The sequence below is a fragment of the Stenella coeruleoalba genome, assembly GCF_951394435.1.
Source record: "Stenella coeruleoalba genome assembly, chromosome: 10".
Lineage (NCBI taxonomy): Eukaryota > Metazoa > Chordata > Mammalia > Artiodactyla > Delphinidae > Stenella > Stenella coeruleoalba.
In genome coordinates, this window is record NC_137156.1 from 14802167 (window position 1) to 14829556 (window position 27390).

Genomic DNA, 27390 nt, shown 5'->3' on the forward strand with positions numbered 1-27390 from the left:
GAAGGCATAAAAGGAGAGGAAAGCAAAACATCGTGATAACCAGAAAATAAGAGCTTTATCTTAAAAGCAGGCCATTTGTAGTGGAGAAGATGAGACTGAACGTGAAGGGAACAACCTTGTGTTGATCGATGACCTTCATAAGAAAATTCCTAGGAGGGTGGTGAAGACGAAAGCGAGAGAAAGGGCATGAGAGAGCAGAGGAGGGGGAACGAGGGGATAAAAGTGGCAGATAGAGACAATGCAAGTGTGGGGTTATAAGGATGGAAAGAAGCTGGATGGTAGTTAGAAGAACATACAGAGCAGGAATGTTTGCTTGGAAATTTGCTGTTGTTGTTGTTAATAACTTCAGCATGTTTGAAGGCAGGAGAGTAGGAGCTGATAGACAGTAAATAGGTGTGATTGTGAAGAAAATGTGGAGCACAGCTCCTCTGCATCTGGAAGGACTTTATCAAGAGCTCACACAGATGGAGGGATTGGCTTTCTGAAAGAGGAAGTTTTTCTGCCCTATAAGACTGGATGATGGGTGTGAATAAAGAATGAGTGTGAGCAAAAGGAGTATTGTAAGCCAGTAGACTGCCATCTTCTGAGTCAAGTAGAAGGCAAGAAGGTCACTGAGAGTGACAGAGTGAAAAGAAAGAGAGAGAAGGTCTAGAATATTCAGCAAAGGGTAGAGGAGAATTTGTAGAACTGAATCATCAGGCTGTGAAGTAGGTTCCAGCTTCAGTTGGACACTGGATTGTTGGTGGGGCTCGTGGCTCTGAACAGACCTATATGTTCTGAGGTTCAGGAAAAGGAATGTAGAGAGATGGTGCATTTGATCCAGGGAAAGGAACTGCCATGTCTGGGTGCTTAGGCATGGCTAGAGTGAGCAAGGAGAGCACAACAGAACGGAGTGTCTATAGCTCAGGCATGGGCGTGAATCCACAGAATGGACAGGCAGAAGCATGAGGTTCCGAGTAAACGGTAGGCTCTGCTTAAGTAGGAAGCAGATCATCTAACTGTTAAATGAGAAGAGGGCTTGACATACTGGTTCTTCTTTTGAAAGGGAAATGGGTTCCACAGGTGTTGAGGACCTGGAACGCCTCTCTGAAATGTAACTGATATGGGAAGTTGGGAGGGAATAAAGTCTTCACTGGTTTGGCTTTTGATCTGAAATAATTTCAGCAGTGCTATATGCTAGGGAAATAAGGAGGAGCAGCCCTGGAATGGACAAGAACAAAGCCACATGGACAGATGCAAATATGTGTGTGTTCACTTGCTTTTGAAAGCAAACATTTTGTTTTCAGCAAACAGCTTGCATCTTGTGCTTCCTTGATTTTTTTTTTTTTTAAAGGAAATTACACACACAAAACAGCCTGTCACTGGTGGCTTCCCAGAGAAGGAAGAGAGGCCCTTGAGTGTTTTCCAGTAACCAGCTCCCTAAGCTGGTTCTCACACAAGAAAGAAACTCAGAGTAACAAAAAGTGCCTGTGAAAGGTTCTTTTAGACTAAAATTTGGTGGAGATTAAAAGAGGGCAAAAGTTCAAATGAGAAGGAGCCACTGCCAAGTAAGCAGGAATCTCAGCCAAGGGGAAGGAAAAGGAGACGCTGGTTTAAAATGCAAGTAACCATGGCAAGCCAAGAGTTCAATGCTAGAATCTAGTTAAGAAGTAATATCACACAGAGCCGTGATTGTTTATTCAAAGCAGGCCATGAGAGAACAGTTGTCTCCAATGGGTACTCTCACAGCTTGGATTCAAAATTATAAGTGCATTTTTAAAAGTGTCCAGCGCTTCTCTCTGACCCATTTGGTATTAAGCAAAAAGAAAAGAAAGCACAAAGTTTATTCTCAGTGTCTCTTGTGGGTTTAAGACAGCTTTACATATGGAAAAGCATTTTGGTGTCAGCTGTTGAACTGGTTTCCTGCTATTCTGCTTTCAGTTGCCATTGGAAACTCTGCCTGACCATGTGGTAACATCACCCATTTCCCAAGGTTCAGAAACCAATGCGCCTCTGAAGGGAAGCAGAATGTTTCTTTACACGTACGTGTTGTGCTTTGCTCCTGTTTAAGAGTGAGAAGGGCTTGCAAACAGCTAAAGGACTGTGAGAATAAAGATGAGGTGTTGAAATACAAGATAAAGGTAAGCCTGATGTAATGAAACCTGATAAAGGTAAGCCTGATGTAATGAAAGAGGCTCTGCAATGACCAGAGACTCACCTTCACATTCATGCCCATCCTTCCCATCTAGATGGTCCATTTGCTGTCATTAACACTGTGTTGAGTCAAGCAGAGGCTTCCATCCTTCCTGTGTCAATGAGATGGTTATCAATACAGCAAGGGTTTTCAGAAGCAGGAAGGTACCTGAGCTTCTGAAATTTATGCAAAACTTCGATGTCATTCTGCATGTGTGATTTTCTGGGGGAATCTGTCAATCATTTTCCTGAGATTATCAAAATGGTCCATGAACCAAAAAGTATTAAGAATCAATGAACTCAAGTATCACTAAATAAAGTATGTTGGCTGCACTCAAACATATGGAAAGAAAGTAATTAATAGTTTCAATTGTTACAATATAGTAATATGGGCAGTGCACTGGGAAAGCTTTCTCCCTGGTTAATGGATACAAAATGACCAAGGAGAGGAAATTTTCAAGAGGAGATTGACTCACTGCAGGAAGCTGAGAGAACTGGTGTTCCAGTCCTATCCAGGCAGGAGGATCATCTCCCAGCTCTCAGAGAATATGTCATATCTATATTCTGCTCTTTTGTTAAGTCTTGAGCCATTAGGGAATCTGAGAGCTGCAGGAGAACCTATATTGTCAAGAAAGGAAGATGTGTATTTCAGAGCTCAAATGGAAGGGCAGCCTAATCATGTGGTCTCATCAAGGGAAGTAGTCCAGCAACATGTTCTAGCACTTAAATCATATAATCTGGACTCAGACTGCTTAGGTTTGAAGTCTGGTCCATTAAATATAGTAGATATTATCATTATGTCCTAGTTACATATGATCTCTGTGCCTGAATTTCCTCATCCTTAAAGTGGAGTTATAATAGTATAGTTGATCCTCATTGTCTTAGTCTACTCAGCTGTTATTATAAAATACCATAGACTGATTATCTTAAACAAAAGAGATTTACTTTTTTTTTTTTTTACAATTCTGGAACCTGTAAGTCCAAGATCAAGGTTCAGGCTGTTTTAGTTTCTGGTGAGAGCTTTCCTCCCGGCTTGCAGACAGCTGCCCTCTCACCATGTCCTCATGTGGCTTCTTCTCAATAGTTATAAGCTGGAGTGGGGAGCTCTGCCATGTTTCTTCTAAGGGCACTAATCTTATCAGATCAGGGCCCCACCCTTATGACCTCATTTAACCTTAATTTACTTTCTTGGATGCCCCACCTCCAAGTCCAGCCACACTGGGGGGTAGAGGTTCAGTATACAAATTCGGGGGGAACACAGGCATTCATCCTGTGCACTCATTATTCACCGATTCCATGTTTGTGAATTTACCTACTCTCGCTACAATTTATTTATGACCCCAAGATCAATACTCATGGCATTTTTGTGGTCATTTGCAAGCATGCAAAGAAAGGTGAAAATTTTGAGTTGCCCAGCATGCACACTCCCAGCTGAGGTTGGACAAGGTGATGCTCTGACTTGTTTCAACTCTCATACCATAAACAATTGTCCTTTTTATGGTCTATTTAGTGCCACATGTTTAACATATTTGTGCTTTTATTGGTGATTTCACTGTTTAAAATGACCCTAAACATAGTATTAAATGCTATCTGGTGCTTCTAAGTGCAAGAGGGTTGTGATGTGCCTTATGGAGAAAATATATGCATTAGAGAAGCTTTGTTCAGGCATGAGTTGGTCTGAGTGCTATTGGCCATGAGTTCAATGTAAATTAATATCATATATTAAATAAAGTGTCTTTCAACAGAAACACACATAAAACAAGATTATGTATTGACCAGTCAGAGAAAATATTTCAACCAGATGCTTTCAGGAACCTAACCCTTTATTTCTCCTAGAAACATCAGATCAGTATTGTAGAACATAATGACCATGAATAATGAGAATTGGCTGTATATGACTATGAGGATTAAATAAGTTATATATAAAGTCCTTATGAGACTGCTTAGTTCAGGCTGCTGTAACAAATAGACTGAGTGGCTTAAACAACAAACATTTCTCTCATTTCTGGAGGCCGGGAAGTCCAAAATCTCAGTGCTGGCTGTCTCTGTTCCTGCTCAGGACCCTCTTCTTACTTTGCAGATGAATGCCTTCTTGCTGTATACTCACATGTTGGTGAGAGAGAGATCATCTCTCTCATGTTTCTTCTTATAAAGGCACTGATCCCTGTCACAAGGACTATACCCTCATGACTTAATCATCTCACAAATTTCCCACCTTGAAATACCATCACTTTGGGAACTGGGGCTCAACATATGAATTCGGGGGATACAAACATTTAGTCCGCAACAACTGTCTAACTCATACTGAGTAATCAGTATATGCCCTTTATTATTATTTTCTCAGAACTAGAATAGAAATATTACTCCACAGTTGGAACAACAATTAAGTGTTAATACTTGTTCAAAGTGTTGTATCATCAGGATTGATAATACGGCAGAAAGAGAATTCATTAACTGCTGGATTGTCTATCCCACCGTTTCAGCAGAAATATCCAAAGATGCTAAAATTCTAGCTGTAGATATGGCTCAGGTTATATTACTCATTCTTTCATTTACATCATCTGTCAGACATTTACTCTGCATATTTGTGTAGTGAGGTAAGTGCTGTAAGCGTACCAAAATGAATAAAACTTGTGTATAACTAAGTAAGTAAATAAAGATGTGGTATGAGCAGTGGCTTAATAGGAATGCAAAGAAAACATTAAGGGAATGCAGAGATGGGATCAATTCCCTGTTAGTTCTCTCAGCATTTTTCTGAGAATTTCCTGGTCTTAACCTAACTCCCAGGGTGATATTTGTGATGCATTAGAAGGGGGGAATTTTCAGCTTCAATAAGGCCCATGGGGTGAGGCTGGGGGGACGAGGACCAAGTTGGCCATCACGGTCTGTTAGAACTCCATCTTCTGCACTGATTAGACTATCACACTGTCATCAACATACTTGGTGGATTAGAGCCCAGATTCTGGAGGAAGACAGCCTGGGTTCAAGTCCTATTTTTCCCACTAGCAGCTCTGTGACCTTGGGCAAGTTACTTAATTTCTCTGGGTTCCAGTTTCCTTAATATATAAAATGAGGATAATGATAGTGCATTCTAGCATTGCTATGAGGATTAAATAAGTAAATATTTGACAAGTACCAGAACAGTGTCTGGCATATAATATACTTTATTTCTATATTTAATAAATAACCAGATCATCATCTCTGAATGTCCTGTACCAGAAATATCCTAGTGGATAAATAAGATGATTAACAATCAGTTGTTGAATGAACGAGTGAAAAGTAAATGACCTTCGGGAAATGCCAGTAGGAAAGAAAATACAAGGAAATGATTTTAAAAAGAGCTAATTTGATAGTTAAGATATTTTCCATTGCTGCTTCCCTATACGAAAGCTTCTAATGTGCCAATTCCATTAAAATAAAGTCCAAATCTTATGGCACGGTATATAAATTTTTAAAAGATAGGGTTTGCAGTAGTAGTATGTAAACCCCTATATCTCAGTGGTTTAGGAAAACAAAAGTGTCTTTCACTAGCAAAGTCTGATGAAAGAGTTCTCATCCAATTATTGAGAAATGCAGGCTTTGTTTATCTTGTGATGCTACTGTCTCATAGCACCATGATGATGAAGGAGAAGAATGGAAAAGGAACATTAACTCTTAAGTGCCATGGTCCAGATGCATGTCATTTCTGCTCACAGCCCAGCACTCAGAACTAGTTGTATGTCCCAAATGCTGCCAATGTGGAGAGGCTGGGAAATGTAGGGGCACATGGATATCCAGTGAGCAGTGTCTGTGCCACAAATGGCATACAAGGCCCTCAGTAGTCTGATCCCAACTATTCCCACCATGTCTTTCGAACGAAATGAGGTCTTGAGGTCTCCTAACAGTATCGAATAATCACAGGATGTATACAGTAGACTTTCATCACAAGGAAGTTTGGTCGTGGCCTGAAGAGAGTGTTCTCTAGACTCCTTTTTGGTTTTGCGGGGAAGACAAATATAGAATGGGGCTCCTGCTCTCAAGTTGCTTACAATGTAGTTAAGGAAGTATGAAAAGAGAGTTAAGAGGAAAAGGCAGTGTAGGATCAATTGCAACTGAGTGCAAGAGACGCGGTAGCTTGGTTTTGTGGAAGGACCTTGAGGTTTGGAATCAGACAGTCCTAGGCTCCAAAGTTTACTAATTGTATTATCTTAAGAAAGTCACTTAACTTCTAAAGATATATATCCACATACATACTGTAAGTGTACACACACACGCACACACGCACACACGTCCTTAGTAACTCAATAAATAGTAGCTATTATTGTTTGTTTTTCTTTTTGTGTAACAAAACATCTTTGATGAGAAATAGATTTTTTTCCCAGGGTATGCAATAACATAGGTTATACTACTTATTCTTTTTTAAACACCTGTTGAACAGCAGCCCCAAAACAAAGGTAATTGAGTCTGAAAGAATTCTTCCACATCTGGTCAGGTTCTAAGCCTAAGCTTAGACCTATCCTGCTACATTTCTGGGGAATGTAAGCCTACAAAAGCTACACTCAGCAAGATTATAGCAGCAGTTGGCTGGGGTGCCCTGCAGTGGTAAGCAGCCCTAGAGTTCGTGCCTCACCCCTGCTGTCCACTGGTACCCACACCGCCTGCAGGACCCTCGTGGAGCCATGCAGTGGACTGGGGACATGGGAGGGCATGTAAAATAGGAAAGTAGCCCGTGCACTTTCCATTGCAGCCAGTGCCTCCTCACTTCCCAGCCTACTAATCCTGGGTTATGGGGGACTTCTTTTTCCCAAATCAATTGGCTGAAGCTTTCTGAGTCACAGATTACTGAATTATTTCAAAACTTATGAAATGCAGGGGGGCGGTTATTATCTGCTTGGCTCTCCGGGTCATTCTGATTTCCAAAGTCAATTCTGAATAGCGGATGTCCCATCTCTTTTCCAGAGCCCTGTCCATCATAGACCCTGGGAACTTACAGAGGGTGTTGACAGATATCCCCTATATATCCTGACCCATGAGGAAGGGGCTCTGGCTGAATGGAGCTCACGCTCTCTGGCATCACACTATTGATTGTCACAGACATCGGTGGATCCCTTTTTATTTTGCAAATATCACTACTGTTATGAATAAGAATATCATCTTACCATCTCCCTCAAAGCACAGAAGCAAATAGAAAGGAAAAATCCCATAATTTTAACTGCATAAAGCCGTCTGGGGCTCTGTTCATCAGAGAATTCAATTCTGCTGAATAATTCTCCATAGGCACGAATAATAAAAGAGGGGATTATTACCCATCTGTTTGCCCTCTCGGCTTTTGTCCAGCCCTTATTGTCTCCTCGGGCTGGATCCATCTGATTGCTTTAGTGACGCAGGAAGGCATCACCAAATATGAACACATTCCCAGGCTCTGGGAGCCTCTCACCGCACTGAGGTGGAGTGACACAGAGTGTTTTGCCTTCGAGCATTTCAGCAAACTGGGGCTGCAATAAGATATTTAAGGTCAAGGCCATGACATCTGTGGCTGGGAAAGGGCCAGCAGAGATCATTTTTATCTTCTGTTGCACACATGCAGTCTATTCATCACCAGGCATCAAGATCTTGACAGAGCAGCCAGGGAAAGCACGGGGAGAAGGGCTCTCATCTCAGCTGTCAGGGTTGCTGTTTATATTATTTTGCCTTGTTTTTCCCTACAACCTAACATAAAGCTTTCTCAGGCTTGGGCAAGACTTTGCAGGGCCTTTTTTTTTCTTTCTTTCAGGAAGACAGATTTGAACAGGAGTTGGGCAAAGGAGGAGAAGGACTTTGAAGCATTAATTATTCTTGACCTCCAAGTTGTATAATCCAAAGGCAGTACTTTTAGGGAAATAGGCATGGTTGCCAAATTTTATAAACCTAATAAGAAAATAAAATAATTTTTTATATCAAACCACTTCCACTTGAACCCCATGTGAAAAACCTATCCATCACTCTCTTCTACCCTTTTAGTCTTTTCAATTTGTGCAGAATTATAGATGATGAAATAGATAGTTTCAATTAGAATAAAAACATTTTCGTTGGTGAAAATCACCGTTTACTTGTTTTGTGACTTTTAATGAATCCTGTTAGAGAGTGGAAATAGAAGCTATACTTGAATGCTTTCAACTTACACTCTTAGACCCAACCATACAAATGATGGTAAGAGAACCACTATGGCGTCAGAGGGCCTTAGTTCAATTCTAGGCTTTGAAACTAACCACCATGTCTTCTTTACATCTTAGGGCTTCATTTTCCTCACCTGTAAAATGATACAGCTGGGTAAGATTGTTTCCAAAGTCCCTTTTTGCTCTCAAAGTCTCTTTTTCTTGAGGGTATTTGCTTCAAGTGGCATTTGCACTAAGTATTAACAGTTTCTCTGTATTGGTTTTATGGCTACTCTATGAAATAGAAACATGCTTATCTTTGTCTTCAGGAGTGTAATAGAGGCTAAAATGGAGAAAGTGACATGACCTTCACCTTTTAAAGCCGTATTATCCTGACCAACTTCTGGGTTGCGCTCCTAATCTACTTTTGATTATGTCTCTTCTTTCACTAAAGACATGGAAATAAGAAATTCAGAAAGAAGATGCCTATTATGATTTCACACACCCTCACTTTTATTTAAAAATGTATTGCTATCATGCACTTACTTTGTAATTTACCGTTAATCTCTGTGACACTACCGTGATCAGGATTTCAGAACATTTTTGAAAGATGCATTGTCTCCTACTGCTTTTGTACAGTGAGCTGCACTTTGCTGCTATCCACTTTCAAGGTTGCTGAAGCACACTCATAATGGGTTATCATGATCCCAGATAAAAGCAGCCCAGCAACACCAGCTTACACATCCAGGCTTTCCTTACAGGGATCTTATTTTACTTTTCATACTCAAAGAACTGGCTGCACCCTGCACTTTTTCAGGGTCCAAGGGAAAAATATAATGAACTATTAAGATCTAGTGTCAGAATTCAGCTCCTCTGAAGTCCTGGGTAGTAATACTACTTTTGCATTTACATTTGTAAGGACAAAGGGGAAGGAGTTGGTAATTGACATTTATTAAGTCCTATCTCTCATATATTCCAGATGCCATGTTAGGTGTGTTGAAAACCTTTTCTCATCTAATCCCTCCCAGCTACCTGTGAGGTAGGAAGTATTCTGGCTGTACTACAGTTGAGACCCTAAGGCTTGGAGATACTTTGGAAATTACTGAATATTAAGTAAGGATATATAGAAGCAAGACTGGAACCCAGATCTGTTTATCAAATCTATATGGTGGGTTTGTGATTTTTCCATCCTTTTAAAAACATTTTTAAACTGTTTGCTTTGTATACATAATACATTTCATAATCAATTCTTTCAGGATCTAATAGATTGTTTTCATTTTCTACCATGCAATCATCAGCAAATAAACAAAAAAACACATCTTTTGGAGTTTGATGTTCCCCTGTCTGCCACTTGACAAGGAGGGCCAAGATTCTGCAAATATTTTTATAGATCTGACATGGGGTCTTTGCAAGCCAACCATAATGGGGCCTAAAATTCATGAGTCTGAAAGTCCTTCCCTGCTACAAAAGCATCTATTTGCCCTGCCTTTTCATCAAGCAAGGGGATGTAGTTCTTATATACAAGAGGTACTGGTGGCAAATAACCAGGAGAGTCTTGTGAACATGTCTAGTCAGTTGAAGAACTCAATTTTTAAAATCTTCATAAAGAAGGTGAGATTTCAGGATTTTATTCTGTCATGGATAGAGTTACATGCGTGTGTGTATATATGTATATAAATGGAAAATACAGATTGTGAAAAACACCAATTTACTTAGAAACTATGGAAATTTCTTGCAGACTCTAGAGAGAGGAAAGTCAACACCAAAGGCAGTCTGCAAGCTTCACGCAGGTTGAAAATACTGAAGGTCACATGTGGTCACATGTATGTCATTTTACCAGATGTGCACATTAGTGCAAACGTACATCCTAAGCAATCCCTATGGCAGGGTGCCCTGGGGGAGAGAAACTTAGTCTGTATCTAAGGAAACATCCTTAGCTCGTGACAGCAAATGCTGATATTTAATGTTCCTTTTACTTTTATTCAATTACAAGAGACTTTAGTCCTAAAATAGAGAGTCCTGAAAAACACCCCCCTTCTAAAAATTAATAGTTTTAAAATTCTTAACAAGACCTCATATTTCTAGGAAACAAGCAATTCTTTGCAGGTTTTTCATCATGTTATGTTCTAGTGCTGGAGCACTTGTCGGGATCCTGTAGCTTCTTATTGTTGCTAGTCACACTTCAGATACAAGTGACCCTCTAAAACCTGAAGTTATTTAAAGGTTCAGTATCTGGAAACGATTCTTGTGAACTTAATATGTTTAATTTTTCTCCCTAGCACACTCTAGTCGTGTACCTGGGGTTTTTTTAGAATGGAATTATTGGCGTTCACATTCAAGTGAGTATACAAAGGAAATGTTCACTTCTTGCTCTTTTTCTTGGAAAAGATGATAATGAATTGGCCAAAAAAAAAAAGATATAAAGGAAAAATGCCAGATCTGTTTAAATCCAAATTCCTTTTGATACTGGCATATGCTATTCTTTGTGCTGAAAACAAGAAATCTCAATCTTTAAAATTTTGAAGGTAGTTTTATTAACAGACAGATTATCTCACAGCAGAGGTCCTAGCTCACATATAAGAATATAAAGCCTGCTCAAGAATTCAATACATAACATCTCATCCTTAGTTTCTTTGAACGTGCAGTTCAGAGAGAAAGGTGCTCTGTCAGTAGTTCTAAGCCCTTGCTTCACATGAGAATCCCCTAGGGAGGGTTTGAAACCTACCATTGCCCAGGCCCTCCCTGCCCCCAAGGTTTTGGTTCAGTTTTACTGGGGTGAGGCCCAGGCTTTTTATTTCTAAAAGCTGCCCAGGTGAGTCTCATATGCAGCTAGGCTTGAGAACCACTGCAGCTTCACACAGCTCTCATCAGTGGAGCAGAAGACACACACAGGAGCCAGAAATGTCTAATCATCTGGAGGAAGGGGGTAAAAAGGAAAGAAAATGTTAGTTGGGTTTGAGCTAACCGACAATTATTAGAAATAATTATGATTTATTCTTCCTACTCCATGGCAGGGATGTGGCATATTGGGAAGATCCTGACATTGACATTGAGCAAGTGACCGGGATTCCAATGTCAGGGTCATCCCCATATTTCAGATTCAAAGCCTCAAAGACAAACTTAGTAGATTGTTGCTTTAATGATGCTATTTCCCATATCAGTACATGGAACGGTGAGAGTGAGGTCAATTTCAAGCTGGTTAGAGCCGGGATTCAGAAGTAAAATATAAAAATAAAAATTTAAAAAATTCTTAACCCCCTCCTTCCCCTTTAGGGCTTACCATCACCACCACTCCCCACTCCCCACCACTGGCCCACAATTGCTGGGTGCCTCCACTTGTGGTTCATCTTCATCTTTTCTTTTTCCTTCTTTTTTCATCTGTAGCCATCCTTTCCTTGTCCTCCTTTAACCTTCTCATCCTGGTTAGGAAAATGGCTGCATTTCTTATCCCATCGTGGATCAGTGTGCTGCTCTCCTTCCTGAGGGTTCTTTTAACCCCAGTTTTAGCTGCCTTAGACTAGTTCCTACTTTTTCTGCTATCCTTTCCTACTTCTAGCTCACAGGGCTAGGTCTCCAGTGTTTCCTCCTATTCAAGGCCTCTGGCCCAGTTGTTAAATTTTCTCATATAATTCTGAGTGAATAACCTGAGGAAACCCAGTATTCTTATCTAGGAGTTTGGGTACCTGGAGAATTAGGGACTCCAAAACAAAACATGTTTGTAAGACCAAATCCTGACCCTGTTACTTGCAAAATATTAGTAAAGTGGGAATAATATCTGTGTAAAAGCTGTTATAGAGATTACGATGAAATAATACATTCCAAGTAGCTGGCATACATTAACACATTTCAACTGTTGACATCTGTCTCCTCTGTATTCTTTAAGGTCAGGGGACTGTGATATGGATCTCATCCAGATTATTATATTTAGTGTGTCAGGTTTGAAACATATGGGATATATTCCTATAATCTCAAAGAAAGAAGAATGTGAATTTTTTCTTGTTTAAATTATTCAGGATTTTTTTACAAAAATTTTACCTGTATTAGTATAATTATTATTGAAAAAATACTGGGGTTCATGAATTTGGGAATAGACATTTTTATAGGTGGACTGTAGGGCTTCATTTATTTTAATGGAATATAGATTACATTGAGGATGTTAATATTTGTTTCATGAAAGTTCCAGGTTACTTCCTGCTTTTAAATAGATTTATTTTTTAGAGCAATTTTAGGTTCACAGCCAAATCAAGCAGAGAGTACAGAGAGTTGGCATTTACACGCTGTCCCTACACTGCATCACCTCCCCACTGTCACTATCCCACATCACAGTGGTATGTCACTGTGATGAACCTCCACTGACACATTATCATCACCCAGAGTTCATCCTTTACATTAGGGGTCACTTGTCACATTCTGTGGGTTTTGACAAATGTATAATGACATATCCACCGTTATAGTATCATTCAGAGTAGGTTCACTGCCCTAAAAATCCTCTGTGCTCCACATATTCACTCCTTCCTCCCCAAACTCCTAGCAACCATTGAGCTTGTGACTGTCTCTGTAGCGTTGCCTTTTCCAGAATGTCATATATTTGGAATCATACAGTTTGTAGCTTTCTCAGATTGGCTTCTTTCGTTACTAAGATGCATTTAAGTTTCCTTCTTGTCTTTTCATGGCTTGATAGCTCATTTCTTTCTAATGCTGAATAATATTCTATTGTCTGGATGTACCACAGTTTATTAATTCACCTACTGAAGAACATCTGGGTTGCTTGCAAGTTCTGGCAATTGTGAAAAGAACTGACATAAATACCCCTGTGCATATTTTTGGACATAAGTTTTCAACTCATTTGGGTAAACAGCAATGAGCACGATTGCTGGATCATAAAACCTTTATTTTTGTTGTTTGAGAATTTATTGTCACTGTCATTTACAACACGGGAGATTAAATTCACTTTACAATCACAACAGAAGTTTCAGTCAGATACATTCAACCCTCAAGTGAGATGCTGCAGTCGACAGTTGGCTAATTAGATCAATACAAATGTCACAATTTCAGAGACTTTTGCTGTATTGAATGGTATGTTTCATGCTATGGAGGGATCCCAGTGAAGAAATTCATTGTTCCAGTTCTCATGTATCATGGTTTTCAAAATGTTATGCCCCAACCCATATCCAATACTATGCCCACTCAATCCCCACTTTAAATGTGAATGATTTGAGCATATCTGCTAAACTAATAGGGCAAGTCCAAAGAAAGGTATTTAGAGTGAGAGACGAGGATAAGAGATCTTGTTTTGGGGAAGAAGGATCCTACGTTAATGAGCTTATTATAATATTTCATTATAAGAGAGGAGAAGTGATTCTGAATACAGCTTGATTGCTGCCTCCCAGATGTGTTTTGCAACCTAGCTCTCTGGATGCATATCAAGGGCAGTGGAGAGCAGAGACTGTATATTAAAGCTGAAATGATTTTGTTTTATTTTTTCTAAGATAATTGCAGAACAATGAAGCATAAACAGTCTTATTTCAGGAACTCTAGACCAGAGTGTAACCAAAGAGGAAAGAACATGCTTCCCTGCTGAGCCACAGATAACCCCATAGACTTATCAAAACAAGCCACCAGTGGGCGGTAGAGCCTGAGAGTGTGTGGGATCTGTGAGTGCCAGTGTTAACCACCTATTGGATGGAAGGATGTAGTGGTTACCAGGTAGAGTGGCAGTGGAGTAGGGCACAGCAAAATTGTTTGAGAGCACATGTGTACTAACATTCGAGAATCCTCAGCTAGTGAGGCTTAGAGGGAAGACAACATTCTAGGCGGCATGTGGAGCAACAAGAGAGAAGGAGCCTGGGTCCCTGGGTCCCTCATGAAGCCACCCCACAATACTGGCCCCAGCCATCTCTATGCCATTCAGTGAGAAAGAAATAAAGTTCTCTCTCTCTGGCCAGTGTTATTTTGTATCTCTGCTAATTGCAATAGATCTTGCATCCTAGTAATACCCCTCTTTCTTAGGCCACCTCCCCAGAGTACTCTCATGCAACCTCCTGACCTCCCCTGCACATCCTCCTCTGCAAAGCCTATACCCCAGTTATTTCCTAAACCCCCCTTTCCTGTGAAAACGTACATGTAATTTGACAAACTCAGATCTCTGTTTAGGACATTCCTTAAGAAATGTTATAAGTGGTTAATATTATTTACATTTTAACAAAGGTTTTTATTGTATTAGAAAAAGGGTGATGAATGGTAGAGAGGCCAGGCATGGTAACTGAAGTATGGAGGCGATCCTTTCGTGCATTAAGACCTATAGCCATCCTTTAAATAACATTTTGACTCCCTCCTCTCCGCCCTCCAACACACATACCATTTCACTGACATATATGGCTGCTCTTGGGGGAACAAATCCACAGCAGTCTCCCACAAGTACCCTTTATAGCAATCTCAGTATATTTCCTAGAGTATGACTAACCTGAATTGTGTCCACTCTGAAAACTAAATATTTCCCAAGATGTAAGGCTAAAAAACTAAAAATAACAAAGGAAAAGGCATTCACAAGGTCAATACTCAGGCGTGTTCAGGTAAATACAGTTACAAATAAGAAGCCATTTAATTTAAACCCAAGTCAAGGTAGAAAGTACATGCCTGCTGGCTGCGTCTTCTTGCTGTTTCGACATGTACTTTGTGAGCCACTGCTCTGTACGACATACGATTCCTTGAACAGTGTCTATCACGCACATCATGATTAACAAATATTATTGAATGAGTGATGGATAACTCTGCTATGTGAGCACTATAGTTACTAGGTAAATCTCCTCTTGTTAAGCTTCTTATGCATTTCTAGTCCCGAAGAAACCCTGTGTATAAGACTGGCATGGAGAACATGCCACATGGAAAAAAAAATTAAAAAGGAAAGTTAAGGGAAAAAGGTGGGGGAGAGACCCAGAAAATTATAAGGAAGACGAAATTGATAACTCGCTTTTCTCATTTAGCACTATATTCCTAGAATAACAACTTCTTTACTCAGCAGCAGCGTTTATTTGAAAGCACTAAACCCAGTATGAGGATTCAGAAGGTGGGACAGGGCAACAGTGAGGCCTTGAAAGTATTTATTTCCTCCACAAACCGGAAAACACAGACACAATTGCCGGAAATTTCTAGCAGCAACTTAGGATGTAGTGGAAAGGATTTCTGAAGGATCACAGGTAACCGTGACAGGCTTCAGGTAGGTGGGATGTAATTTTACATGCTTGCAGTGGGTGCAAACAGGAAGAAGGCGCCAGCTTCAACTTGTAAGGCTCACCAAGCATGCTTGGTTCAAAGGAATGGGTTAATTTTCTCTTGACTGAATTCTGCTTGCCTGATGCATTGTTTATGATTTACTTTCATTTGCTCAACTTCTTCCGGTCGTATCCTCTGGAATTCTCTCAGATGCTATCAGTAGACGGTTCTGACCAGTGAGCAGCCATTTGTTACAGTATCTCAAGGAAAAACATACCTGTACCTACTCTGTGCACACTCACCCTGGCAAAGAGTGTGTCCCTCCTCTCGTGAGAATGTTCTCACGGGGTTCCATCCTCACTGCTTCATGCAACAGCCTATTCTCAACTTGAGTCGTGGCAGCAGATCAGTGAATGTTTAACAACTGGCTCTAAGGTGGAGGGGGGACCCCGATTTGTAGTGTTTGTCAATTTTGTGGTGTAAATACACTTACCATGACCTCTTTCATGTACCAGTAAGAGGCACAGAGCCCAGAGTAGGAAAGAAAAGTGTACAGTCGATTCTCAGGAGTCAGAGCCAGTGGTCCCTGCACACCACTGCAGGTGATGGTTCATCACCTCCCAGGTCCCTCTTGACACCCACTTTCAAACACCAAGATTTCTTTTAAGACTATAGACCTAGTAGGGTCTCCTGGCTGGTCTTCCTCACTATAGAATTCTCACAGTGGTTAATATATATTTGCTAAGCCTTCCAACAACGTTGTCTCTGATCCTGCTATGGAAAGTCACCATTGTAGGCACACAGTCCCTTCCTCTGCTTTCCCTTCTTACTCTTTCCTTCCTCTTTAGCTCTTTTCCACCTCTCCCCACTCTACTGCTGCCTTCCCTCCTACTAGTCCCACAGACATTTCCCAGGAACTCCTTAGTGTGAACTGTCCTTTATTTTTTCTTCACCAATTCTCCACAATCACCTAGATCTGAAAGTAATCTGTCCCTCCTGATCCCAGCCCTTGTCCAAGGAAATAAGTGGCATTCCTGGTACTCAACTTACAAGGTGAAAAGAAGGATTCAATAAGGGAACTCCTTTGTCCCTACTGCCTTTTCTTGGTTACAGTTACTTAATATTTCTAAAATCTAACTTATTTTTTACAATATATCTTATTTTTTCATGTCGTTTTTTTTTATCCCTGATGCTTTCATATACTGATTTTCAGGAAAGGCACCGAACTTTCCTGATGAATTAAGCACCAAGTTCACAAGAATTTTTTCCACTCTTCCCTTGTCATTATCCTAATAAGTTTCACCAACCACTTACTTTTTTTTAAAAAAAAACATCTTTATTGGATTATAATTGCTTTACAATGTTCTATTAGTTTCTGCTTTATAACAAAGTGAATCATTTATACATATAAATATGCCCCCATATCTCTTCCCTCTTGCGTCTCCCACCCTCCCACCTTCCCTATCCCACCCCTCTACGTGGTCACAAAGCACCGAGCTGATCTCCCTGTGCTATGTGGCTGCTTCACACTAGCTATCTATTTTACGCTTGGTAGTGTATATATGTCCATGCCACTCTCTCACTTTGTCACAGCTTACCCTTCCCCCTCCCCATATCCTCAAGTCCATTCTCTAGTAGGTCTGTGTCTTTATTCCCATCTTGCCCCTACGTTCTTCATGACATTTCTTTTTTTTTTTTTCTTAGATTCCATATATATGTGTTAGCGTACAGTATTTGTTTTTGTATTTCTGACTTACTTCACTCTGTATGACAGACTCTAGGTCCATCCACCTCACTACAAATAACTCAATTTCATTTCTTTTTATAGCTGAGTAATATGCCATTGTATATATGTGCCATATCTTCTTTATCCATTCATCTGTTGATGGACACTTAGGTTGCTTCCATGTCCTGGCTATTGTAAATAGAGCTGCAATGAACATTTTGGTACATGACACTTTTTCAATTATGGTTTTCTCAGGGTATATGCCCAGTAGTGGGATTGCTAGATCGTATGGTAGCTCTATTTTTAGTTTTTTAAATACTGTTCTCCAGTGGCTATATCAATTTACATTCCCACCAACAGTGCAAGAGTGTTCCCTTTCCTCCACACCCTCTCTAGCATTTATTGTTTGTAGATTTTTTGATGATGGCCATTCTGACCAGTGTGAGATGATATCTCACTGTAGTTTTGATTTGCATTTCTCTAATGATTAATGATGTTGAGAATTCTTTCATGGGTTTATTGGCAATCTGTATATCTTCTTTGGAGAAAGGTATATTTAGGTCTTGTGCTCATTCTTGGATTGGGTTGTTTGTTTTTTTGATATTGAGCTGCATGAACTGCTTGTCAGTTGCTTCATTTGCAGATATTTTCTCCCATTCTGAGGGTTGTCTTTTCATCTTGTTTATGGTTTCCTTTGCTGTGCAAGAGCTTTTAAGTTTCATTAGGTACCATTTATTTATTTTTGTTTTTATTTCCATTTCTCTAGGAGGTGGGTCAAAAAGGATCTTGCTGTGATTTATGTCATAGAGTGTTCTCCCTGTGTTTTCCTCTAAGAGTTTGATAGTATCTGGCCTTACATTTAGATCTTTAATCTATTTTGAGTTTATTTTTGTGTATGGTGTTAGGGAGTGTTCTAATTTCATTTTTCACATGTAGCTGTCCAGTTTTCCCAGCACCCCTTATTGAAGAGGCTGTCTTTTCTCCATTGTGTATTCCTGCTTCCCTTTGTCAAAGATAACGTGACCGTATGTGCGTGGCTTTATCTCTGGGCTTTCTATCCTGTTCCATTGATCTATCTTTCTGTTTTTGTGCCAGTACCATACTGTCTTGATTACTGCAGCTTTGTAGTATAGTCTGAAGTCAGGGAGCCTGATTCCTCCAGCTCAGTTTTTCTTTCTCAAGATTGCTTTGGCTATTCGGGGTCTTCTGTGTTTCCATGCAAATTGTGAGATTTTTTGTTCTAGTTCTGTGAAAAATGCCAGTGGTAGTTTGATAAGGATGGCATTGAATTTGTAGATTGCTTTGGATGGTATACTCATTTTCACAATGTTGATTCTTCCAATCGAAGAACATGGTATATCTCTCCATCTATTTATATCATCTATAATTTCTTTCATCAGTGTCTTACAATTTTCTGCATACAGATCTTTTGTATCTGTAGGTAGGTTTATTCCTAGATATTTTATTCTTTCTGTTGCAACGGTAAATGGGACTGTTTTCTTAATTTCACTGTCAGATTTTTCATCATTAGTGTGTACGAATGCAAGAGATTTCAGGGCATTAATTTTGTATCCTGCTACTTTACCAAATTCATTGATGAGCTCTAGTACTTTTCTGGTAGCATCTTTAGGATTCTCTACGTATAGTATCATGTCATCTGCAAACACTGACACCTTAACTTCTTTTCCAATTTGGATTCCTTTTCTTTCTTTTCTTTTTTCTTTTTTTTTTTTTTTTGCAGTACATGGGCCTCTCACTGTTGTGGCCCCTCCCATTGCGGAGCACAGGCTCCGGACGTGCAGGCTCGGTGGCCATGGCTCACGGGCCCAGCCACTCCGCGGCATGTGGGATCTTCCTGGACCGGGGCACGAACCTGTGTCCCCTGCATCGGCAGGTGGACTCTCAACCACTGCACCACCAGAGAAGCCCCCTTTTATTTCTTTTTCTTGTCTGATTGCTGTAGCTAAAACTTCCAAAACTATGTTGAATAATAGTGGTGAGAGTGGGCAACCTTGTCTTCTTCCTGATCTTAGTGGAAAAGGTTTCAGTTTTTCACCATTGAGGATGATGTTGGCTGTGGGTTTGTCATATATGGCTTTTCTTATGTTGAGGAATGTTCCCTCTATGCGTACTTTCTGGAGAGTTTTTATCATAAATAGGTGTTGAATTTTGTCGAAAGCTTTCTCTGCATCTATTTAGAAGATCATATGGTTTTTCTCCTTCAGTTTGTTAATATGGTGTATCATATTGACTGATTTGCATATACTGAAGAATCCTTGCATTCCTGGGATAAACCCCACTTGATCATGGTGTATGATCCTTTTAATGTGCTGTTGGATTCTGTTTGCTAGTATTTTGTTGAGGATTTTTGCATCTGTGTTCATCATGATATTGGCCTGTAGTTTCCCTTCTTTGTGACATCTTTTTCTGGTTTTGGTATCAGGGTGATGGTGGCCTCATAGAATGAGTTTGGGAGTGTTCCTCCCTCTGCTATATTTTGGAAGAGTTTGAGAAGGATAGGTGTTAGCTTTTCTCTAAATGTTTGATAGAATTCGCCTGTGAAACCTTCTAGTTCTGGACTTCTGTTTGTTGGAAGATTTTTAATAACAGTTTCAATTTCAGTACTTGTGATTGGTCTGTTTATATTTTCTCTTTCTTCCTGGTTCAGTCTCGGAAGGTTGTGCATGTCTAAGAATTTGTCCATTTCTTCCAGGTTGTCCATTTTATTGGCATAGAGTTGGTTGTAGTAATCTCTCATGATCCTTTGTGTTTCTGCAGTGTCAGTTGTTACTTCTCCTTTTTCATTTCTAATTCTATTGATTTGAGTCTTCTCCCTTTTTTTCTTGATGAGTCTGGCTAATGGTTTATCAATTTTGCTTATCTTCTCAAAGAACCAGCTTTTACTTTTATTGATCTTTGCTACTGTTTCCTTCATTTCTTTTTTATTTATTTCTGATCTCATATTTATTATTTCTTTCCTTCTGCTAACTTCGGGGGTTTATTGTTCTTTTTTCTCTAATTGCTTTAGGTGTAAGATTAGGTTTTTTATCTGAGATGTTTCTTGTTTCTTAAGGTAGGATTGTATTGCTATATACTTCCCTCTTAGAACTGCTTTTGCTGCATCCCATAGGTTTTGGATCATCGTATTTTCATTGTCATTTGTCTCTAGGTAATTTTTGATTACCTCAGTGATCTCTTGGTTATTAAGTAGTGTATTGTTTAGCCTCCATGTATTTGTATTTTTTACAGATTTTTTCCTGTAATTGATATCTAGTCTCATAGCGTTGTGGTCGGAAACGATACTTGATATGATTTCAATTTTCTTAAATTTACTAAGGCTTGATTTGTGACCCAAGATATGATCTCTCCTGGAGAATGTTCCCTGAGCACTTGAGAAGAAAATGTATTCTGTTGGTTTTGGATGGAATGTCCTATAAATATCAATTAAGTCCATCCTTTTTAATGTGTCATTTAAAGCTTGTGTTTCCTTATTTATTTTCATTTTGGATGATCTGTTCATTGGTGAAAGTGGGGTGTTAAAGTCTCCTACTATGAATGTGTTACTGTCGATTTCCCCTTTTATGGCTGTTAGTATTTGCCTTATGTATTGAGGTGCTCCTATGTTGGGTGCATAAATATTTACAATTGTTTTATCTTCTTCTTGCATTGATCCCCTGATCATTATGTAGTGTCCTTCTTTGTCTGTTGTGATAGTCTGTGTTTTAAAGTCTATTTTTTCTGATATGTGAATTGCTACTCCAGTTTTGTTTTGATTTCCATTTGCATGGAATATCTTTATCCCTCCCCTCACTTTCAGTCTGCATGTGTCCCTACATCTGATGTGGGTCTCTTATACACAGCATATTGTTTTTGTATCAATTCAGCCAGTCTGTGTCTTTTGGTTGGAGCATTTAATCCATTTACATTTAAGGTAATTATCAATATGTATGTTCCTATTACCAATTTCTTAATTGTTTTGGGTTTGTTATTGTAGGTCTTTTCTTTCTCTTGTATTTCCTGCCTAGAGAAGTTCCTTTAGCATTTGTTGTAAAGCTGGTTTGGTGGTGCTGAATTCTCGTAGCTTTCGCTTGTCTGTAAAGCTTTTAATGTCTCCATCAAATCTGAATGAGATCCTTGCTGGGTAGAGTAATCTTGGTTGTAGTTTTTTCTCCTTCATCACTTTAAATATGTTTGCCACTCCCTTCTGGCTTGCAGAGTTTCTGCTGAAAGATCAGCTGTTAACCTTATGGGGATTCCCTTGTGTGTTATTTGTTGTTTCTCCTTTGCTACTTTTAATATTTTTTCTTTGTTTTTAATTTTTGATAGTTCAATTAATACGTGTCTTGGCGTATTTCTCCTTGTATTTATCCTGTATGGGACTCTCTGTGCTTCCTGGACTTGATTAACTATTTCCTTTCCCATATTAGGGAAGTTTTCAACTATAATCTCTTCAAATATTTTCTCAGTCCCTTTTTCTCTTCTTCTGGTCCCCTATAATTCGAATGTTGGCACGTTTAATGTTGCCCCACAGGTCTCTGAGACTGTCCTCAAGTCTTTTTATTCTTTTTTCTTTATTCTGCTCTGCAGTAGTTATTTCCACTACTTTATCTTCTGTGTCACTTATCTGTTCTTCTTCCTCAGTTATTCTGCTATTGATCCCTTCTAGAGTATTTTTAATTTCATTTATTGTGTTGTTCATCACTGTTTGTTTGCTCTTTAGTTCTTTTAGGTCCTTGTTAAATGTTTCTTGTATTTTCTCCATTCTACTTCCAATATTTTGAGCCATCTTTACTATCATTATTCTGAATTCTTTTTCAGGTAGACTGTCTGTTTCCTCTTCATTTGTTAGATCTGGTGGGTTTTTGCCTTGCTCCTTCATCTGCTGTGTGTTTTTCTGTCTTCTCATTTTGTGTAACTTACTGTGTTTGGGGTCTCCTTTTCGCAGGCTGCAGGTTCGTAGTTCCCGTTGTTTTTGGTGTCTGTCCCCAGTGGCTAAGGTTGGTTCCGTGGGTTGTGTAGGCTTCCTGGTGGAGGGGGCTAGTGCCTGTGTTGTGGTGGATGAGACTATCTTGGCTTTCTGGTGGGCAGGTCCATGTCTCGTCTTGTTTTTCGGGGGTGTCTGTGGACTTATTATGATTTTAGGCAGCCTCTCTGCTAATGGATGGGGTTGTGTTCCTGTCTTGCTAGTTGTTTGGCATAGGGTGTCCAGCACTGTAGCTTGCTGGTTGTTGAGTGCAGCTGGGTGCTAGTGTTGAGATGGAGATCTCTGGGAGATCTTTGCCATTTGATATTACATGGAGATGGGAGGTGTCTTGTGGACCAGTGTCCTGAGCTTGACTCTCCTACCTTAGAGGCACAGCACTGATGCCTGGCTGTAGCACCAGGAGCCTGTCATCCACATGGCTCAGAATAAAAGGGGGGAAAAAATTAAGAAAGAAAGGAGAAGATAAAATAAAAAGTAAAGTAAAATAAAATTATTTAAATAAAAAATAATTATTAAAAAATATTTTAACGTAATAAAAAAATTTAAAAAAAGAAAGGAGAGCAACGAAACCAAAAAACAAATCCACCAATGATAACAAGTGCTAAAAACTATATTAGAAAAAAAAATACAGAGACAGAACACTAGAACAAATGGTAAAAGCAAAGCTGTACAGACAAAATCTCACACAGAAGCATACACATACACACTCACAGAAAGAGAAAAAGGGGAAATATATATATATATCATTGCTCCCAAAGTCCACCTCCTCAATTTGGCATGATTCGTTGTCTATTCAGGTATTCCACAGATGCAGGGTACATCACGTTTATTGTGGAGCTTTAATCCACTGCTTCTGAGGCTGCTGGGAGAGATTTCCCTTTCTCTTCTTTGTTCGCACAGCTCCCAGGGTTCCAGCTTTGGATTTGGCCCCGCCTCTGCGTGTAGGTCGCCTGAGGGTGTCTGTTCCTGCTCAGACAGGATGGGGTTAAAGGAGCCGCTGATTCGGGGGCTCTGGCTCACTCAGGCCGGGGGGAGGGAGGGGTACGGATGTGGGGCGAGCCTGCGGCAGCGGAGGCCAATGTGATGTTGCACCAGCCTGAGGCGCGTCGTGTGTTCTCCCAGGGAAGTTGTCCCTGGATCACAGGACCCTGGCAGTGGCGGGCTGCACAGGCTCCCCGGAAGGGAGGTGTGGAGAGTGACCTGTGCTCGCACACAGGCTTCTTGGTGGCAGCAGCAGCAGCCTTAGCGTCTCATGCCTGTCTCCGGGGTTCCCGCTGATAGCCACGGATCACGTCTGTCTCTGGAGCTCCTTTAAGCAGCACTCTTAATCGCCTCTCCTCCCGCACCCCGAAACAAAGAGGCAAGAAAAGAGGGAAGAAAAAGTCTCTTGCCTCTTCGGCAGCCCCAGACTTTTCCCGGAGTCCCTCCCGGCTAGCTGTGGCGCACTAGCCCCTTCAGTCTGTGTTCACACCACCAACCCCAGTCCTCTCCCTGGGATCTGGCCTCTGTAGCCCGAGCCTCAGTTCCCAGCCCTGGCCTGTCCTGACCGGTGAGCATACGAGCCTCTCGGGCCGGTGAGTGCCGGTTGGCACCAGTCCTCCGTGTGAGAACCTCTCCGCTTTGCCCTCCGCAACCCTGTGGCTGTGCTCTCTTCCGCAGCTCCGAAGCTTCCCCCCTCCGCCACCCACCCGCCCGCGAAGGGGCTTCCTAGTGTGTGGAAACCTTTCCTCCTTCACAGCTCCCTCCCACTGGTGCAGGTCCCGTCCCTATTCTTTTGTCTCTGTTTTTTCTTTTTTCTTTTGCCCTACCCAGGTACGTGGGGGGTTTCTTGCCTTTCGGGAGGTCTGAGGTCTTCTGCCAGTGTTCAGTAGGTGTTCTGTAGGAGTTGTTCCACGTGTAGATGTATTTCTGATGTATTTGTGGGAGGAAGGTGATCTCTGCGTCTTACTCTTCCTCCATCTTGAAGCTCCCCTCACCACTTACTGTTATAAGCACACTTTGGGCTTCTCACCCTCATATATTATTTATTCTAGTCAAAATGAATTATTTGTTTTTATCATATACATGCTTTATTCTCTGCCAACTAAGTGGTTATGGTGGTGGTTCTTCATTTGGCCCCTACCCCAATCCACCATCCACCTCAGAGCTGTGATCCAGGGAGCTGTCCCTCCTCACTGTGTAACCTAGCTCCCTTGCTCCCTTGCTTCTTGTTGGAATCTACAGATGGGAGTCACGGCAGGGGACTGAGGAGTGGGAGGAAAGAGATGGAGGTGGGGGGAGGGGCAGCTTAGGGTATGAGATTAAGAGATACAGACTACCATGTATAGAATAGATCAGCAACAAAGATATATTGCCTAGCACAGAGAATTAGAACCATTATCTTGTAATAACTTTTAATGGAGTATGATCTGTGCAAATACTGAATCACAATGCTGTTTGCCTGAAACTAATATAATACTATAAAGCAACTATACTTCAATTTAAAAAAAGGGACTGGGGTGTTTTCCCCACCTGCTCCCGTCCTGCTTCAGCATCATGGCTCTTGTAGTGGCTGTATCCCTCCAAGACTACAGCTCTGCCAGGGGGTCCTCTCTCCATGGCTCCAATCTTCAATGATTCTTAGAACACTCTTTCCTAGGTGTGACCTCTCACTGTTGTGTGTCCTTGGGCCCCTCAGCATCCCTCGTTCATCCCTTAATCCTGCTAGCACCTCTATAAACAGTCCCTATAAATAGTGACTCAAGTATTCCCAGATCTCCATCAGATTGTGCTTTAGGCTTCCTACAAGCATCCCCACTACTATAGGACCACAACTAGTATCAATTTCCATCTGGGGTTTTCCCTACCGAATTCTCTCCATATGAATATTTTATCTATCTTTAAGTATTGGAAGAAATGCCAATTACTATGTAAAGTAATATTCCCATGTATCTCCCAGTAAAAAGTATTCAATAATATATCTGCTCTCAGAATTCTCAAGGCATTTAGCCACAGCTCTTAATAGATGTACATAATTAACCAAAATAAAAAACAACACATGTCATATTTCTGTCAAATTTGAGGGTGGAATTTAATTTTCCTTCCTAAAGTATCAGTTCAGTGTCTTTCAATAAGTACCCCTCGAACATTGGTTGATCAATGAACAAATTATTCATGTTACTATCTTTCCTTTCTCTACCCCTTATATTTTGCCTAGAGCATCTTAACTACTATTAAGCATTCCTTTAAAGGTTGACTTTATACTGCATTTTCTATTTATTTCCTCTCTATCTCACAAACTACATTCCACTTTTATAGTTCAGTGATCACTTTTATAAAGTTGATTATTAAATTTCTTACATTTTTCTTTCGTGGCATTAGACTTGTATTTCTAACTGCCAAATTACCGTCACTGTATGTAGGCATCACTACCTTAACATCCCAACATTCCATGCTGAGGTAATGATCCTGTTCTTAAAAGCAGCTCCTTAGCCTGGTTTCTCCACTTCTGAAGGTCATCTGTATCCTCCTGTTACACAAAATCAGAAACTTGGAATCATCTTAGAGTACAATTTCTCCTACTTGATTCTTCCTCTGAAAGTTCCCTTGAATTACAAAAATATTTTCTATAAGTACTCCAATCACCGTAATTCACTCCCTCCATTTATTTTTGCAAAAATTATTACTATATTCTAAAGAGTCTTCATATTTCCCATGTTTTCCTTATCACAATATCCGGACCTCTGCTATGTGAGAGCTAGAATAAATATCAGAACCCAAGTTCACCGCCTTTATTTTACAAAGAGAGCAATGGGGTCAGGAGGGGTCAAATGACTATCTCACGCATCTGGGTACTGTGGAAAAGCTGCGAGGGGAGACTGTCTCATGATAGCTACTGTGGCATTTTTTGCAATATCTCAGGATTCAACTTCTGTCCTCCCACCAGATTAATGTTCATCCTTGCTGACCTATTTGTATCATGCTCTTGTTATTACTACTTGCTTATTGTAACTATTCATGGCTTTCAGTAGTAAGACTTATCTAATTTTATCCATTAGATAAGTCACTCTGGCATTCAGTTGCCTACACTGCAGCTCCACACTCCACTTTTAGTCTTTTTTTCCCACTGCCCCCAATGCACCTGTGTGTGTAAAATTAATGCTTATCGTATAGTTCTTTTCCTACTAAAGTCTCTGCTTTTCTACCTCCATATCTAAAATTTATGACTTTATCCTCTTCCCTAATTATCTCTGAAATACATTATCAGTGCTGTGTTCTCCATTATGCCTTTTGATATTCCCTTAACTGGGAATACTAACTCACCTAAACATTGAGTCTACGATTTGTTATTGAAAGTACTTAATGCTCCTTTGTAGAATAATCACAAGCATATTTGTGTCTCTTTCCATTTCCCTGTCTCTGTTTACTTGCCTTTATGTCTTTCACACCACTAGATCCAAAACTTCATACAAAAGGAACACTCAGTGTTGATAAATTTTAATATTTTTGATAGCCCAAGCCATTGAATTTAAGTGTTTCACATACCTTCTTATTTATTTCAACACATTAGTATTTAATCTACATTTTTAAGATGCATATCTCACAAAAACAGTTGAATATAACTTTGAGTCTGAGGGGTGGTGGCACCATGAAATTGTGGTACAGAATCTCCCACCTTCAATAAACAAAAGCAAAAAAAAACAGCCCTACAGCAAAATTTCCATCAGTAGAAAGAAATATGGAAAATTATAAACTTCAAAAAGTGATGACCAGTGAAAGGAAAGAAGATTCTAGTATAATGACCAAGTTGACAGGATTCCCAACCCTGCTCCTACCTCAGGAAATAGGACTAAGGATATAGGAAGTTACAAAAATCCTGAGGATATTTCTGAATACTCTGACTTGAAAAGAAGTGGGCTAAAGGGATGAGTAGATGTGCCTGAGAAAATCAAGATAAACACTGAGTAAATGCTCTACAAACTACATCTGGACCTTGACAGAAACAGGAAGGCCCCAATTCTCTTGCTCCAGCATATAGTGCTAAGTTGGGGGAGTGAGCCAAAGCCCCAAAGAGTTGAATTCATGCCAAGCTGGGTGGAATGAGTCTAATAAAGGACATCTGGTGGGATCTCAGCAATAAGAGTGAACTTGGGAGCTCAGCAAAGATTGCAGTCAGCCTCAGCTGTGCTTTCCCCTTCTCTACA

General features: G+C 40.2%; 1 protein-coding gene across 12 annotated transcripts in view; it reads left to right on the forward strand.

Annotated features, from left to right (window-relative positions):
* RNF144B (ring finger protein 144B) overlaps positions 1 to 27390 on the forward strand; it is an 850456-nt gene that overhangs the window by 706742 nt on the left and 116324 nt on the right. For 11 of the 12 annotated variants that reach the window (XR_013830101.1, XR_013830102.1, XR_013830103.1 and 8 more), the window contains one exon: positions 1921 to 2120. The gene's annotated coding sequence lies outside the window, so the exon portion shown is untranslated. The remainder of the gene's footprint in view (positions 1 to 1920; positions 2121 to 27390) is intronic. The other variant, XR_013830109.1, reaches the window with a different exon arrangement.